At 51.0% G+C, this 18,175-nt stretch overlaps 1 protein-coding gene across 1 annotated transcript in view; it reads right to left on the bottom strand.

Annotated features, from left to right (window-relative positions):
• The window catches only part of ARHGEF9 (Cdc42 guanine nucleotide exchange factor 9), a 131,532-nt gene extending 131,298 nt beyond the window's left edge, over positions 1-234 (bottom strand). Inside the window, exon 1 of the mRNA XM_054516340.1 lies at positions 175-234. The gene's annotated coding sequence lies outside the window, so the exon portion shown is untranslated. The remainder of the gene's footprint in view (positions 1-174) is intronic.
• Positions 235-18,175: the final 17,941 nt, after the last annotated feature.

Here is an 18,175-nt window from a genome sequence, read left to right as displayed (position 1 = left end):
TCCTTTCAATTCCTTCTTTTGCTCAGCAGTTTGGGAATGCAGAGTCTATAAAATGGCTACAGAGTGATCAATGGTTTCAAGGACAGGGAGTAAAGGAGGAGTCAGGAGATAGGACGGAGGTTCATTTCCCTGTCAAAGTACTGCAATAAGAGGAAAAGAGAAAGACATAGCTACCTGAACTCACCATTCCTGTTCCATCCCTTAGCCACTGCATCTTGCTTCTGATGATGTCCTTATTATCAGGGAGGGGAAGGAAAAAAAAAATCCCTACTGCCTGGCGAGAGCTGGCAGGAAAAAAAAGAAGCCCCCCACCCCCACCCTAGCCTGGAGCTTTCAGTCAGCCATCCCTCAGCCCGGCAATCCCGTGCCTGTCAGGAGCACGTTATTAGCAGCCTCCTCACTACCTGGGATTGTGCTTATTTATTTCAGTCACGGACCGAGGGATTTGAGGGGAGGGGGATGTCCTTTTTCTTTTTTTTTTTTTTTCCTTGCCGTGCTTTGAAACTCTGCAGGAGGGGAGGGGAGTGGAAGGGAGGGGAGGGAGAGGGGAGCGATGCGAACTTGGGGAGGGTCCCCGCAGGCACCCAGCGCCCCGGGCACCCCGTGCCCTCCTGCCGGGGCCGGTCACCCTCGCCCCCAGCGCTGCAGGACGCCAGCTCTGCAGAGCCAGCACATGCTCCACGCTCAGCAAGGGCTGGGGATTTTGCTGACGTTCAAAGGGCAGCAGGTTCTCATTCTGCTCTGCACATGAACAAGGATGAGTCCCCTTCCCACTGACAGCAAAGCTCCCGGCCCAGCCCAGCGCCGCACCTGCCCGGGGTGATCCTCCCCCAACACCGGCGCCCTGCTCCCCTCTCCGCCTGTTCATCCCCTGCCTGCTGCCCCGGATTTCCCCCACTTTCTGGCCACAGCTGCACAGTTAAGAAAGCAAACACACTCGCTAAGCGTTGCTCATCGATCCGGCCACCCACCACGTCGAGGGAGAGGAGCTGGCGGTGTCTGGCGCTGGTTAGAAGAGGCGGCGGCAGCATATGGGATGTGTAGAGCCAACTGGGAACGGGGCTGAATCCTGGCGGATCCTCCAGCCGGGACACGCACGTCGACATGGTCCTGCCCATGCTGGGACAGCACACGGGGCTGCCAGCACCTGGCCAAGGCCGCTCACGGCGCCGGTGGCGCAGCCCCCGCCGCCATCCCGGGGCTCGGTGCCCACAGGAAGGGGCAGCCCGCAGAAGGACTGACACACCCCTGAGGACAGGAAAATGCCCCACCAATATTCCCAAAATCCCCTCTTTGGCAGCTGAGTCTGCAGGGACAGGAGAGGGGCAGGTAGGAACCCTGGAGACAACGTGGGGAATGGCCGGCAGCGTGCTCTGGGCACAGGCAGGACACTGGGGACACTGGACAGGCTGGATCCACGCACAGAATATGCTGTAAAATCTGTGCAGGAGCTCCAATCTCCTCACTTACAGCTGCAGAGGATTTAGGGTTGTGTTTGCAAGGGTTTTTTCTCCATGCCTCAAGGGCAGAAGGGCATTTGGATCTCCCGCTCCTGGCCTCTGGAGGAGTCAACATTTTTCCTGCAGCTGGAGATTTTGAGTCAGGGAAAAACACGCAGCTCCTCGTGACTGCCACTTTCTGCTGGTCCTGTGCCACTCAGCAGGATCAGGGCTTAGGTGTCTCCACTCATTTATTGAAATGGGACAGACCAGAAGTGCAGGCAGGACTGAAGGATGCTGCCCAGCATCTCTGCACTGCTGGGGCCCCACACAGCCTGCTCCAGTTCCATCAAGCCATATCCCATCACCTTTTGCACAGGCACTGACAGCCATCATTATTCCCAGAGATGGCTGACAAAAGAAGGAGTCAGGAGGCAAATGCTTATAGCTGTCCAAACTTTGGAATTCTGCCTAAGTTTCCAGTGACAAAAACACCAGGCAAGTTATTTACATCCACAGGAGGGCTCTGGTTGGAAAATTCCACCTCTAACAAGCATTCTGGAGTGTGTTGTCAGTCAGGGTCCCCTCTGGGGAGGGCCCCATCTCCTGCAGCAGGTGATGGCCACGGCTTTGTGCAGCCCTGGAATTCAGATCTCACAGGTACCTCACCTGTTCAGGATGTCAGACACAGCCAGCACAGCCTCACCAAATGATTCCAAACCTGCAGGGCCTGGGAGAGCTGGGACAGCAGAACTGACTGACATAGAGACAGACAGACATCCTGAGTGGACATTGCTTCCCTCAGAAACTTGCACTGAAAACAGAGCAATGATCAGGTTATCTCTAAGTGAAGGGTAAATATTTTTTCTACCAGGAAATATTAAATGAGATCTGCCCTGTTTTCACCACACACACAGAGAATACAACAATGACCCTCTTAAGCACAAGATCAGCTTTAAACCATGCACTCCACCAAGGAAAGAGGATTTGTCTGGCACATCTCACCCTGCTGCTCTACCTGGGAGTGTGGATCTGGAGGAGGAGGAGGGCAATTTCTGCGGAGGACTGTTACACATGAACAGAATGATCCCAGTTTCTCTCCTCCTGCCAGCTGTTGACCAGGCCTGTCAATAAGGCTCATATTCCACTGTTTCACTGCCTATGCCTTGTTTACACCAAGCTGATTTGAGAAGCAAACCAAGAGTTGCCAGGTTAGTTCTTGCTCCCTGCAAAGGTGCTGAAAGGCAAGAATGCCCCAAGATCAGCCAAATCTCTGAATGGGCAGCAGGCTGCACACAATCCCATCCTGCCCAGAGCACTGGGGCAGCCGTTCTCTCTGGCACAGGGAACCTCAGAGAGAACCCAGCTGCATTTCCCTGCCAAGAAAATGCACCTCTGCTGCCTCATTGTCAATGCAAAGTGCTCTGCAGGCAGCCAGCGGGCAGGGGACCAAGCCCAGAGTCCCTGCCAGAGCAGGGGGAGCAGGGAAAAGCCACCTGTGAGCTTCTTCTGGGTCCTGTGCAGGGCCAGGAGCTGGGCTCTGATGATCCCTGTGGGCTCCTTCCAGCTCAGGATATTCAGTGACTCTGTTTTTCTACTTCCCCACACTGGAAGAAAGCATCTTCCAGGGAAGGGCACTAGGTGCTGGCTCCTGTGCCAGGTGTGCCAGGGGATGCTGCAGCCCAGCACAGCTGAGGGCACAGTGGGCTCTGTGCCCACCAAGCACATCCCAGACATGGAATATTACCAGGCACACCCTGAGCTGGGTGTGAGTCACAGAGCACTGTGGGATTGTGTCATGGGCACTGCTCTGGTAAGAAAACCCACAGTGCCCACAGGGAAACAGAGGCAGCTTTCAGTGTGTGCTGCTTGGGCACTGCAGGCTCCTGCCCTGGCATTTAGCCTGCAAACAAATGGGATTTCTACCACCTGTGTGAGCACATCCCACTGGGGAGGCAGGGACCAGGCTTTGCTCAGGTGGTCTGTCTGGGGGATCACTCCAGAGGAAACCCCCAGAAGAACTCCAGGACTGCTCATGAATAACACAATGTCCCAGTCAGTCTCAGCAGAGATGTGGTCTGGTCATATTTGACCTGTCACAGCCTCCAAAAATTTCTTTCTCTCTCCAGAATAAGGACCAAAATCAGCTGGTGTGCCCCAGTCCAGTCTGGAGTCTCCTTGTGACTGCCGGTGACACCAATAATGGGCAGGAACCTCCCAGGGGAGCAGAGGAGTGAAGGCAGGGAAGGAAGGGACAGTGAATACCTCTGCAGTAGCAGTGACTGCCTAAATTACCAGATTAATGCCACTTTTCCACGTGGAATTTATTTTCTCCTCATTCCCTGCAGCTGGAGAGCCACTCAAAAGCCAAGCTGGGCATGAGCAGGAGGACCCAGTTTCACATCACAGGGAAACAGCAAAAATAGCCTCCATCCTTGTGCCTCATCCAGCACATCTGGAGTCATGGAAATGGCACACAGGGGACTTTACCAACATTCCCACTGCAATCCAGTCTCCAATCCAATCCTCCCAGAAGCCACCCTGCTCTGCCACCATTAGTTACAGTATTGCAGGGCAGCTTTTGGGAGCAGAGCCCTGGTTTGAGACACCCAGAACACAGCCCTGGGATCCCAAACACGAAGGTTCCTTTTCCTGCAGCCTGTGAGAGCAGCACTGCAGGATTTCACCTGCCTCTCCTCTTTTCTTCCTGCTATTGTGTTACCACATCACCACTGAAATCTCCTTCAGATCTTCAAGGCCTCCCTTCCTTAATCCCACTGGAAGAGTTTTGCTCTAAACCACTCCCTGGATGTGGGAACTTTTGCCAAAATGCTTTTTCCTCCACCCTGCTGCTGTTCTCATGAGGGGATTTCCCTTCTTTTGCTTTTCACCTCTGCCTTCCCTCCCCAGCTACAATGCTGCACTGGACAACATCCCCCAGCCAGCAGCTTCCCATTGAAATTTCAGCCTGGAATTTCCTCACTGAGGCAGCAGAGGCTGGCAGTGCCCTTTGGAGAGCCCTGCCACACGCTGGTATTTCACTGCTGCAGAAGGCAGATGTTCTTCATTCCATATCAGAGAGCACAAATATGTTCCTGCAGTCATTGTCTCTATTGAACTGCTAAGAACAGGCACCAAATCCTACAGGTTAATTAATGAGAAAGGAGGGGAATTTGTCTAACCTCTACTAGGAATTATTCAGCCTGGCTTTATAAACCAATCAGCCACGCTACAGAGCTATGAAACACGTACCTTCCTGCAGGAAAAAAAGCCCAAACCCCATGGAATACTCTCATAATGGCCCAGTGCCTCCCTGATTAGCACAGCAATAACACAGTGCTTCGGGCTCTTGCAAAGTATTATTATTATTTATGGTACATTACAAGGGAGTTTGTTTGTTCTTTAATAGGAGATGACATATTCAGAAGCCCAGATACGAGTGTCCTCCTGAACTAACTCTGACACAAAGATAGTTTCAGTCATAAATTATAGAATCATAGAACCACAGGACTGGAACAAGTGCCTGGAATGCTTTGCTCTGATGGAAGTGATCGGGATCTGGCTGTTTACCACAGCAAGGGAGAGACATCATTACCTGAGAGAGAACCAGGGGCTTCCCCTGCCCTCCCAGGGAGACACAGTGGCCACTGGCAGGGACAGACAGGGCAGCCCAAAGCTGCCTCCCCCTGCTCCAAACCCCTTCTCCAGTCTGGATCAGTTGTGTGCACACTCTGTATGCTGGTACAAACTCGACTTATTCCTAATTTAATGATGTGCATTGGGCATTATTAATTAATTGCAGTATTTATATTTAGCAGTCCCAGTGCAAACAGCCCCCTTCAGGCTGCAGGCACACACAGCCTGCTCCATGGGGAAGGAGGGAGGGCATGGATTGGGCATGGATTGGGCATAGTCACGCTCCCACAGACTCCCCTCCAAGGGCTTCTTGTGGGATTTTACCAACAAAATGCCAGCTTCAGTTTTGGAGAGGATCAAAACAAACTGGAACTTTTACAAAAGGCCTAGTGGGAAACCACAGTTTGGAATCCTGTTTGTAAAAAGCCCATTTTTTATTAAGTAACCTCTTCAGTTCACTGCCCACAGTCTGCCAGACACACAGAGGTTCCTCCCAGCCCTCTCCAGTCCATTCAACCCTTGGGAAGGCAGGAAAACAGGCAAATCCTGGATCTGCCTCCTTCCAAAACATCTCCTTCAACATGGTCTGCATGTTGTTTACTATTCCTTCTCCTGTCACCCCCGCCTGACTGACAAGACTCCTCATGCATCAACCCATTTGATTTGCTAATATCTCTCAACTTTTTCCATTTGCAAACCTCCCACCTCTGCTTTAATGAACCCAAGGAGTCTGTTGCCAAGGAACGCTCTCTGTTGCCATGCCCTCTGCTTTAGAGGTGAAAATTAACAGCCTGCAGACAAATTAAACTCCTTGGGTGATGAGGAAAGCACCCCAGTTCAGACCCCCAAGCCCAGTAAAGTCCCTCCAGCATCCAAGTCTTCTTTATATCCATCTGTCACTAGCACTGCCCTAGTTCTGCTTATTTAGGGAAAATCCTATGGAGATTAAAAAAAGGAATAAAACTAAATTTGAAACTGAAAGGGCTTTACAAGCAGCACAATGCTCATATATAAATTCATTTCATTTGTCTACTAAGAGATCTGCAGTCAAAAAAAAATTTATTTTTTAAAGAAAACTAGAGCTTAGCATTGCTGTTTGTGAGAAGATTGAAAGGGAAACAATAAATGCTGCCCTGGGTTGTGCATTTTGAGGTCACAAGGGACTGGCAAATCCATAAACCCTGAGGCTGTGCAATTCCCTGGTGCCTGGAGGGACAGTCCATGCAGGAGCCCAGGATGGAGCTTCCAGGGCCCTCAGCATGGCCCTGTCTCATGGCCTGGGAGCTCTCAGAGCCCTGCCTTCTTCCAGAACCAACAGCCAGACCCACACTGAGCTCCTGCCTGTCCCAAACCAACAGCCAGACCCACACTGAGCTCCTGCCTGTCCCAAACCAACAGCCAGACCCACATTGAGCTCCTGCCTGTCCCAAACCAACAGCCAGACCCACACTGAGCTCCTGCCTGTCCCAAACCAACAGCCAGACCCACACTGAGCTCCTGCCTGTCCCAAACCAACAGCCAGACCCACACTGAGCTCCTGCCTGTCCCAAACCAACAGCCAGACCCACACTGAGCTCCTGCCTGTCCCAAACCAACAGCCAGACCCACACTGAGCTCCTGCCTGTCCCAAACCAACAGCCAGACCCACATTGAGCTCCTGCCTGTCCCAGACTCACAGCTGAGCTCCTGCCTGTCCCAGACTCACATTGAGCTCCTGCCTGTCCCAGACTCACATTGAGCTCCTGCCTGTCCCAGACCCACACTGAGCTCCTGCCTGTCCCAGACTCACACTGAGCTCCTGCCTGTCCCAGACTCACACTGAGCTCCTGCCTGTCCCAAACCAACAGCCAGACTCACACTGAGCTCCTGCCTGTCCCAGACTCACACTGAGCTCCTGCCTGTCCCAGACTCACAGCTGAGCTCCTGCCTGTCCCCTCTCCCCACCCACAGCCCATGGGGATCTCTCTGGAGCTGAGTGCTTTGGAGGAGGCAGCCCAGCCTGGTCCTACACCCACACAAACACACAAAGCCCTGGACAGAACTGGTTTTCCTGCCATGGAAAGCACAGCAGTGAACTGGCACAGCCTGATCCAGGCATGGCACAGCTCCCACTCAAACCCACAGGATTCCTGCCTCACAACCAACTTTACAGCTTGGCTCTCCAAGCAGCAAAGCACAAGGCAAGGAGGTTGGTCCCCCAGGAGCTCTCATCAGCAGGCAGGTGAGTGTTTAACAAGCAGCTGGTATTTATGGCCACAGTTGATTGGAATGCACGGAGCCATCGGAGGAGCCTCTCACATTCACTCAGCACTCCTCTTGCTCTGTTATTTCATTCAAGCTGTGACCCCTGGCTCTGGATGCTGAGCTGAAGCAGCTCAGCTCCCAGCCCTGTTTTCATGGCCTCAGTCAGTCTGAGTTACCAGGATGTGTTGGGAGCCCCAGGGGTGCAGGGAGCAGCACACAGCAGAGCAGGGAGGGCTCCTGGAGCAGCCCAACCTCAGCTCTCCAAGTGTGGGCTGTCCAGTGATGGACACTCAGGACAATGAGAGTGTTCTGACCAGGATGAGGTACATTCCCAGTCCCTACATGTCCATTTTTCCAGTGTGCCTGGGTCAGGTCAATCTCAAGGTTTCTCCTGCACATTTCTCTCCCTGCTCCCCTGTGCCTGCCCTCAGCTGTGCCAGCCAGGGCACATCTGGGCAAGACAAACAGCAGGGGAAAGGAGCAGCTGAGACCAGCCCCAGCCTCACCAGGAGAACTTCTTGAGCTGGGGCATCATCTGCATGGATGCTCCATCAGCCTAAGGAAACCGCTTTGCTGAGCCTCTCTGTTAACTGGAACTATTCACTTTTAGGGCCAGGAATGTTTCCCAAAGAAAAGCTCTTTCAATACTTCAGGCTGCTAAAGCATCATGAGGCTTCCCTTCTGAGAGAGCCTTGCCTTGAGTCACCCTCTGGAATCAAAAGCAAAGCAAAGCAGAGAGATTTTCTCTTCCCCTCTCACCACGTGAGGGATGTGAGTTCCCCTGATACACTGCAGACCCAGGGCTGTGGCTCTCCAAACCACTCAATGTGCTGCTTTCACTCCCAGCTACTTTTCCAGACCCCTCCAAATCCAACAGTCCCCTCCTCAGATTTCCACAGGTCCTCCCCACTGAGCTCAATCTGCAAAGGAAAGTTTCAGTCTTGCCTCCCTTTTAAAAGAGTATAAAATTCACTTTCTGACATTGCCTTCTTAAAGCTCCCACCACTGCTCCCTCCCCTCAGCCCACAATTCCTTGCTGGTGTCCTTTGAAATTGGTAAAACTCATCTGCCTACAACAATTACTGCCTGGATGCTTTCATTCCAAAGGAAACCAGCTGCCTCTTGGGCCTGTCTGATTCCAGCAGGGGGAACAGGCCATGGGCTCCAGGAGTGTGGAGATTCCAGCAGGGGGAACAGGCCATGGGCTCCAGGAATCAGGAGATTCCAGCAGGGGGAACAGACCATGGGCTCCAGGAGATTCCAGCAGGGGGAACAGACCATGGGCTCCAGAAGATTCCAGCAGGGGGAACAGACCATGGGCTCCAGGAATCAGGAGATTCCAGCAGGGGGAACAGACCATGGGCTCCAGGAGATTCCAGCAGGGGGAACAGGCCATGGGCTCCAGGAATCAGGAGATTCCAGCAGGGGGAACAGACCATGGGCTCCAGGAGATTCCAGCAGGGGGAACAGACCATGGGCTCCAGAAGATTCCAGCAGGGGGAACAGGCCATGGGCTCCAGAAGATTCCAGCAGGGGGAACAGGCCATGGGCTCCAGGAGGCTGAGGCCTGCTGGGTGAGGGGAAGGGCTTTGGCGTGCTCAGTGCACTGTGGCTAACACGAGCAGACAGGCACACGCAGCAGCAGCCAAAGGTGTCCCCAGGAAGCCACCTCACAGCAGGGATGCTCAACACAAAGTACAGGGTGTAAAACATGGGCAGGTATCACCCAAAAGCTTCCAGAGCATTTCAGTCTGAGGTCGTGTACCAGCCAAGGTGTCCAGATGTAGGAATGGTATTTTGTGCTGTTCTTGTGAGCCAGTGAAGGCTTCCTAAAGATAAGGAAAGCCCCATATCTCTCTTGAGGAAGACACCAAGGCTATCCCTATGACAACGTGATGGAAGAGAGAAAGTTTAAAGATACAGACTCTAGCTGGCTCACAGAATGACGTGGCTCCTTGTTCACCTATTGAGAACTTTGTGTCTTTCTTATGATCAATGGGCAGTGAATGTGTCTGTTAAGTAAATGTAAATATCTTGAAAAACTATAAAAGCAACGTGTTGCTACAATAAATCTCTCTTATGCACCTTCTGATGGAGTCCTGGTGCTTTGCACTGTGTCACACTCTATAGTGACAGCCAGGAGCAGTCAGATCCCAGGAGCAGTTCTGGAACCACCCCGGAGACATGAAGGGGTTAAACCCAGCGTTGGGACTGCCTGGCAAGCCTTGGTGAATTCCTTCATTAAACACATTCCCAGCGCAAACGAAGCCATAAATATGTGGCATTCTCTCCCTCTAGTGGCTGGCGGCTTGGAAATGAAGGGGATGGAACCTGACCCTGCAATCTGTGGGAACCAAGGGGGCTGTCCCGGGCTGCCTGTCCCCCAGAGCCAGCCCAGAAAGGGGATCACACCCTCTGCCACTGTCACACCCTCTGCCATTGTCACCCCCCTAGCACTGCGAGGGGGTGAAGTCCCCCCTGCTTTCAGCAGGCACCTGTGGGTGACTGCCCCCATCACTCCCCTGCCTGTTTGGATTCCCTGCAGTGTCCCCACCTCACCAGGCTGATCCTTGCTCACGCCCCAGTGCCAGGAACACACAAGAGCTACTCGGAATTACTGTCACCGTGTCACCATGTCACCCCACAGCAGCCAGGCTGCCAGCTCTGCTCACTCCTTACAACACTCTGAGCTTGTAGGAAAGCATGAGACACAAAAAGGCACAGAGAGGCACAGAGACATCAGTGAGACAAACCAAAGAGTAACTCAGGATGACACACGAGGAACAGCTCCCCAATAAACTGCTTCTGAAGGATTTTAAACAAACACCAAGCTCTGCACCACACCCAAGGTTCCCAGATTTGGTGATGTGGTTACTCCAGCTATGAAGAGCTGGGACTTGTTCCCACATAAGCCTTCCTCTAAGGACAGCTAGCAGGGTCCAGGACCTTAATTTGCAATAATGAATGCTGTTTTTAGGAGGACAGCATCCTTGGAAGGAAGACAACAACATCAAAACCAGTTCAACACAGCTCCTTTCCACTAACTGCAATACAGCTCTACCATTTCATGTATTTTAGCTAAAAATCCCAAGGCTCTCTGTCAATAATGCACCATTACATCACCACAGAATTTGTGTGTGGGTATGAATGTGGATGAGTATCCTCAACAACAGCAGAAAGCTTCTCACAAAAGGTCGGGAAGAAGGGAAGAAAGAGGAGATGGATGCTATCCAAGCAAGGTGGTGGGTTTGATTCAAAGATAACATTTGCAAATATTCTCTGCAGCTTTTCCAGGCTGGCATGGCAGACAGAAACACACCTGAGTGTTTTCAACAGCCTCGGGAAAAGAGGGGGAGATTGAAGTGGGAAGGCCTCAAGCTTGACACAAACAGGAAAAAAATTCCAGAAGGAAAATACATCCAGAAGGAAAAAAAACATCCAGAAGGAAAACCTGTTGTGATCTCACATGGGAAAGGTTACCAGAGCTTCCCACAACCCCTGTGGCTCTCTGGCCATGCTTTCAGGCACTGCTCTGCCACTAGCCCAGGGGGACGTGCTGGGACAAGCCTGCCAGGGGCCTCTCTGAAATCACATCCCCAGTTTGACCACAGGCACTCCCGTGTGATTTTTGAAGTGGATGCAAACCAGGATACATCCACCCAAGCAGTGCCTGCACAAACCAGAGAGGGAGGCAGGCATTCAAAGCCACAATTACACCCAAATCCCATTAAACCACATTTAATCCAAATCCCATTATACTGTGTCGGCCTTTTCCTGCCTCTCCTTCCCTGCTACTCATGATCCATGAGTCAGGATGCCTCTGGTTTCTGCCTTCCAAAACTGTCCTTCACCATTTGGTACTTGGATTGGCAGTGGAGCTTGTAATTAGGTCCCAAATGTGGCACCACATCAGTGCTGACTACAAGGGATTACACAGAGGTAAAGACTTTAGGAGCTCGTGTGATGTGAAGTCTGAACACCATCCATCGCCTTCTGGAGTGCTAAATATGCCCATATTTTACTATTTACTTGTCTGCTTAGCTATCTCAGGAGCAGTCTGTGGCAGTCCCTATAGAAGGCACTTTTCTATCTATATATAATGTGATTAGCAATTTTTGCCACTGAAGTTGCACAGATATATTCCACACGGAGCTTTTCATCCTTAGAAACTTCATCATGGGAAAAATCCACACTGCACTAATCTTGTCAGGTTCTTAGAAAGGGATGCTGGCAGGCAGGATGAGTGTCCTACCACCCCCAAGCCTGCAATTCCTGTAAACTGCCAGTTTGAACCACCTTAAGAATATGGCATGAGAAATAACTGATACAGGCAGCCATTGGAAATTTCCCTGCCTTCCACCTACAAGAATAGATTTTGTGGTTTACCCTCAATTTGCACAAAATACAGATGGACATACAGTCCCTCAACAAAGAAATCAAGATTTTTTTGCATAAGCCAGGTAAGGCTGCAAGATCAGGTGTTGAGATTTTCCCCCAAAGCTCAAGCTGCTGGAAACACAAGCAGCTCACGTGGCTAAAGACAATCCCTGAGACTCCTTCAAGTCTAAGCTGTGAAAAAACCAAGCCAGAATCCAAGAGGTGCTGAGATAAATGATGAGAGCGTGGCCCTTGCCTGCTCACACTCTGCCAGATGGGCCCTATAATGGCATTTGAAATCCATGAAAAGCACAACACGAGCTGTGCCCGAGGCTGGAAGTACAGCCAGCAAATTCCCCTGCCTGGTGCTGATCCAAGCACTCCACAGCCATCTCCCACCTGCATCTGCTGGGGTGGGGTTATTTTGGAAAGGAGTGGGTTTGAAATGTACAGAATTGTTGCTAAAACACCATTTTTCTTAACTAAGCTGTGTTGTAAGGAGATAAAAATAGCCTGTTGGGGAGAGCAGACTTAACTGTGGAGGCATCCCAAAAATATCCTGTGTGAAGGGAAAGGTGTGAATGCATGTTCTCAAAAAGGAATGTGTGGCTTAGGCTTTACTCTGCTTCCACTACACAGCCATATGTTGGCTGCTGGGTTCTATTAATAACCTCAGTTATTTATATTAATATCCCACTTGGTGTCTGGCTGAGCACAACTCTGGGTTCAGGAATCCTTGATGTTGGTACCTCCAATTTATAGAAATGCCCAGGTGTCAGCTCTGCCAGAAAGGGAATTTGATGGAGTCTCCTGCATTAAGAACACACTGATCCTGATGCCTCAGGTTTCAGCTTTTCTATTTTTCACGTTCTGTGCTGCTTTAGTGTGTGGGTCTGGGCTGCATATGAGGGGATGCTGAGCTCTCTGCACAGAGCAGGGAGACAAAACAATTCCTGCTCCAGCTGGGGACCAAGGACAAATGATCCAAATCTCAGCCCAAGAGCACAAACACCGTGGGCTGGAGAGAGAAAAACAAGCAGGGTGGGACTGGATGGGCTGGAGCTGGAATGGGACAATGAACTGCAAGATGCAAATGGAGCAGAACTGATCCCAGTGAGAGACCCCATGAGCAGTCGGGGATTTTGTGACCATTTTGGTTCATCTTGGGTGCAGCCCTGGCTGGGCTCTTGTGCTGCCCAAGGTGGATCCATTGAGGCCTCCTAATAAATCCCTACTTTATTCTTTAACTCCATCTAGTCTCTGTTCTAGGGCAGCCTCCACAAGGCATCAGTCCCATGCAGTTCATGGGGAGGAAGGAGGGAGGGGTGTCCTCTGTGCCTCTAAATGACTCTAATCCCTCACTAATACATGGGCATTTTTGTCATAAAGGCACAGAAAACTCACACAGACCCTCCAGCTGGCCCTGTACACCTCACATTCAGAACAGCAAGCTGGATTTGATATTTAGGCTCAACCCTTGTGGCCTGCCCGTTGTTGTTCCATTCACAGCCACATTCTTTCATCCCTTATTGGATGCCCAGCCTCTGTTTCCTGGTGATACATCAAACTTCCCAGAAGATTTTGGACTTGATGGCTACAAAACAAAAACAAATGCATGGAGAGGGAAAATTGCTCACTATGAGCTCTCCCCCCAGAAGGAGTTTTTTCCTTTTCTATTCTGCCCCTCCCTTCACTTTTCTTGTATTTTAGTGTTATTTTTAACACCATTAACAGCTCTGCTCCCCCACCCCTGATGGGGCCAACCCCTGGGACACCCCAGGAGTTCTCTCCCCCATTAACTCTGAGCCCACACAAACCAGCCCAGGCAGAGGGGCTGAGCTTTAGTGCTCTTCAAGCATTCACTTCTTTGTAATAATTTTAATGTTCAATCCTGTAAGAGATTTTGCACTCCAGTCATTTTCCACTCATTTGCAGGAATTACAATATCCCCTTTCTCTTTCACTGAAACAGAGCTGGCTGTTGAGGGCTGCCATTCATGGCAGCCCACAGAAAACCCTACAATAGATTAAGCCCCAAAGTAAAGAGCTCTCAAACATCCATTGTGCCCCAGCCAGCACAGAGCTGATCGCTAAATTGTGGCTTTTGCACAAAACATTCACATACATTAAAGCTGCCTTTGTTTGTGGAGGGTTTATTTTGTTTATTTTTTTAAATGAGCTTTCTGAAGAAAATTTTCACCTGAAAGCAAAGTGTGGAGACTTGATTACCGTTCAGAGCCTTAAAACTTTCTGGTTTTTTCTATTTGAGCTTTCACTCTCAAAAAGAAGGGAGAAACTTCCAGATAGCAGAATGAAAACAAAAATTTGTTTTAAATCTGGCTTTCTGACCAAAACCCACAATGGAAAATCTCCTAACAGCCCTTAAGGAAATCATTCAGCAAAAGCCTGGATGACCATTGGTCTGTTCCTGCAGGGTTAATGATGAATAAAGAGAAGAAAATGGGCAGATGTCTTGTTGGACACTGTGGTGCCACTGCCTCCAGCAGGAGTTTTACATTTGGATTTACTGCAAAGCCCCAAAATGCTGCATTGCTCACCCAGTGGCTCTTGGTTCAGCAATCCAGGATGGGGATGGTGCCAGCAGGGACATTCCCTAGGGAACAGCTCCAGCAGGACTCCCAAATGCCTGGCAGGGCACTGCCAGTCCCAGAGGTTCGTGGGTCTGACCCACCAAGGTGCCTGCAAAGCTCCCTTGAGGATCAGCTCTGGGACTGGAGCTGCTCTGGGCACACTGGCAGGAACAACAGGGCCATTTACCCTTGAGAAAATTCCCATTTATTTTTTTGCCCACCTGCTTTATCTGTTCCCTGAAGGAGGTTAGTGCTTTCTGGAGTTCAGGAGGATTACTGAACCCTGCAAACTCAGGCTATGTGAAGCTTGCTGGGAAAGCACCTCTGCTATATTCATACAGTCTCCACTGAAACACAGGCTGGCAGCACATTAAATTGCTTCTCCCACTGAGTCTGCTAATTGTCTGTGCTTTTAAAAGTTACCAGTGAATTTAGAGTTGGCTAGAGATGCTCATTTAATCAGCCCCAGCCTCCAAAGCAGGTACTGGATAAGCAGCCCCAGCAGAAGCCTCCCTGCACTCTGCAGTGATCAGGGCTGTGAGAGACCAACCCCCATGAGCAGCAAGGCCCAGCCAGGCCATTCCTCACTCCTGGCACTGCCCTCCAGTCCCAGCTCCAGTCCCAGAGCTGATCCTCAAGGGAGCTTTGCAGGCACCTTGGTGGGTCAGACCCACGAACCTCTGGGACTGGCAGTGCCCTGCCAGGCATTTGGGAGTCCTGCTGGAGCTGTTCCCTAGGGAATGTCCCTGCTGGCACCATCCCCATCCTGGATTGCTGAACCAAGAGCCACTGGGTGAGCAGTGATCAGGGCTGTGAGAGAACAACCCCCATGAGCAGCAAAGCCCAGCCAGGCCATTCCTCACTCCTGGCTCTGCCCTCAGAACCGCACCCACCCCTCCTGAGGGCAAACCCCTCCTCAGGGAGCCGGGCACAGCCCCTGCAGTGCTGCTGCACAGGCAGATGTGCCCTCAGAGCTCTCCAGTCCTGCCTGGGCACAGATATTGGCACTGGGGCATCTGCACAGGAGGCACCAGCACTGCCATCCCAGAGAGGCTGCCATCTGTACACCCGTGCCACCCCCACTGAGGCTTCCCACAATAAACCACTGCTGCTTCACCCTAAGCAGTTTTCCTTAGCACACCCCATTCCTCCTGCCCAGTCCACTGACACCAGCTGGGAGCTGCTGCTCCTGTTGTGCTGGGCACAGTGGGAAGAGCTGACTGTGAATCCTCACCCAGACCTTCTGCTCTCTCCCCAAGAACTCAGCATTTAGCATCAACCTTCAATGTTCAACTTCCAGGCTGAAAACACATCCCACAATCCAAACTCTGAGCCAAGCTTTGGGAATCCCAAAGCATCCCTGGTCTCTCAGTGCCTCTCCTACTCTGATGTGTCTTCTGGAGCTGCTCTTCCAGAGCTGAGGGATGCCTTTCACAAAGCACATCCTAACAAAGCAACAAATCCTTCTCCTTCCACAAGGCTTTTGCTCTTATTCCCAGGTGTGCATTCATGTGCATCTCCTGCCTGCTTTGGAAATCCCAGCTGGAACTGCATGCCAGAACACTTAGAAGATTCATAAACTGATATGGTGGGAGGGAAAAAAGCTTTATTTGTCCATGAAAGCTGCCTGAATGTCTCTGAGACAATGAAACAGCAGGACAAATACCTCAAATGCAAGCATTTCTCCAGTTTCAAAAAACTGGAGTCTTCAAACAACAGGTTGGACTGGATGACCTTAAAGGTCTTTCCAAGCTCAGCAGTTCTGTAATGTTGTGATTTTACTGATTCTATCCACACCCTGTGCCCCCTCCACATTCCAAAAACCAAGGCACTGATACATTCTCACACAGAAAGGAAAGCAGGTAAACAAAGGAATTTATGCAGCATTTTCCCCTGCCAGCCTTTCATCTGCCCACCCTGAGCCAAGTTCAACACCTTTTTTTTTAATAGCAAATAATTAATCCAACCACACTGAGTGGAAATTAAAATGACACATAAAACATGAAAGCCATAAAATGCTTTCCAAATATCCTTTTGCCCTCTCATTTTGCATTTCATTTAGAGGCTGGTGTATTGATGGAGCCCATCTCTCTGTGCTCACTGCTGAAATCACACTGGCAGCTCCTCACAGCAAGCACGGGGCATTTTTCAGCAGCCGTTTAGCCAGCTGGCTCTGGTATTCACAGCAGTATGACCAATCCACTAAAGCAGACTTCAAAGTATTCAACACTTAAAATCAAACAGAGGCTTTAGGAGTGTTGGGTTTGGGGCCTGGGTGGTAAATGTAACACAAAAGCTGACAATACACTTCAATTACTGCTATGTGATGCTAAATTGCCAACATCAAGAGAAGCGGTGCCAGCACAAGTGCAAGGAAATAATTAGCATTTAATATTTCATCAGAACGTTGAATTTTTAAACACTGGAGTTGTCAGGTTGGTTTTTTTTTTCATTATTATTATTAGTTTTAATTATTTAGCTGGTTTTACAGAGTCCTTGGGAATGGATGCCAGTGCCTCAGGTGGCTCTGATGCCAACTGCTCACCAAGGGATGCCACACACGGTGCTTTTCAAGGTGCCAGCTATCAGGGAGCTGTTTAATTAAAACCTCTGCTCCTGAGTGCCACTCATGATTCACTCATGAGGAGAAACCTTCCCCTGAGCTCACACACCCCTGGGAGAAGCCCAGCCTTTCTTCAGGCAGCAAGGATGGCTCTGTCCCACGCCTGCCTTGGGTTTGGTGCTCTCTGCTTGCAGGTGGGGGTTCCCTGAATATTCCCTGGGCATTCCAGCACTGCTGCCAGCACAGACACATCCTGATGGAGCCTACAGCCAGCCCAGGGGCACAGACATGGCCAGGCTGTGCTGCTGCTGCAGTCCCAGCAGTCCCTCTGCACCCAGGGCAGCCCCAGTCACAGCCCATCAGCTCTGGGGAAGGGAAGTCTCACATCAGTCCTCACTCTCCTTCCCTCAACCCCAGGACAACACATCCCCCCTTCCACATGGAGTCCTTCCCACCTGCCAAGAGCCAGAGGGATGCAGAGGCACAGCACTGCTCACTGCCCTCTCTCCCCAGCAACATCACAGCTCTGGGAGCACAGCAGAGTTCACCCTGACCTGGCTGTGCCTGACAAAAAGGCTTTTTCTGAACTGTGACGTGCACATGCAGCAGGAGCACACACACCTGCCAGGGCCACTCAGAGCCTGCAGGGGCAGTGAGCAGGGAGCAGGATCATCCCTTCCCTGCAATCAGAGCGTGGATGGCACTCGGGGAACAAACCCCAACCTCTGCAAGCCATTCCCATTCTCACTTCCCTGTCTCTGATCTGCCCTTTAGCATCCCAACACAACGGCACAGGAGCAATATGACAAGACAGGCTGGCAAATTCTGCATAACTACCCTGCCAAAACTCTGACTTGCAGCACCAAGCCCTGACTAAAAGCATCTCAGGACCTGCTTGCGTGCAGCAGAACAAAGCCAGCGTGTTCCACAACTCTGTGTACCCGGCTGGGGCTGGCATGGGACGTGCCTCCCAAACAGCACTGCCAGGATTGAACACAATTTCAATGCTTCTCGTGCTGCCACTTCCACAAGCACAGATTGCAATGGCTCCCCACACCAAGAGCTGGTGATGCAAGAGCTTGTGAGGGTTTTCAGAGCCCACTGCACCGAGCAGCCAGCAGTTCACCTGGAAACCAGGACATGCAATCGGATTCTTGTTTTCCCAGCTTCTAAGAAATAGATGGGGGAGCTAATATTAGCTCTTCCAGGAATAGTTAGGTGGCTAAAAAGAGAACAAAGGTGATAAAACAGCCTGTCTGTGCAGCTGCAGGTTTTATTCCTCCAGCCTGTCTGTTGTTGGCTTCAAGAGCCTTGGGCTGGAGGGCC

Source organism: Molothrus ater, chromosome 14, assembly GCF_012460135.2.
Source record: "Molothrus ater isolate BHLD 08-10-18 breed brown headed cowbird chromosome 14, BPBGC_Mater_1.1, whole genome shotgun sequence".
NCBI lineage: Eukaryota > Metazoa > Chordata > Aves > Passeriformes > Icteridae > Molothrus > Molothrus ater.
Note: the sequence above shows the minus strand (reverse complement) of the source record. Positions and strands in the feature narration are given on the sequence as shown.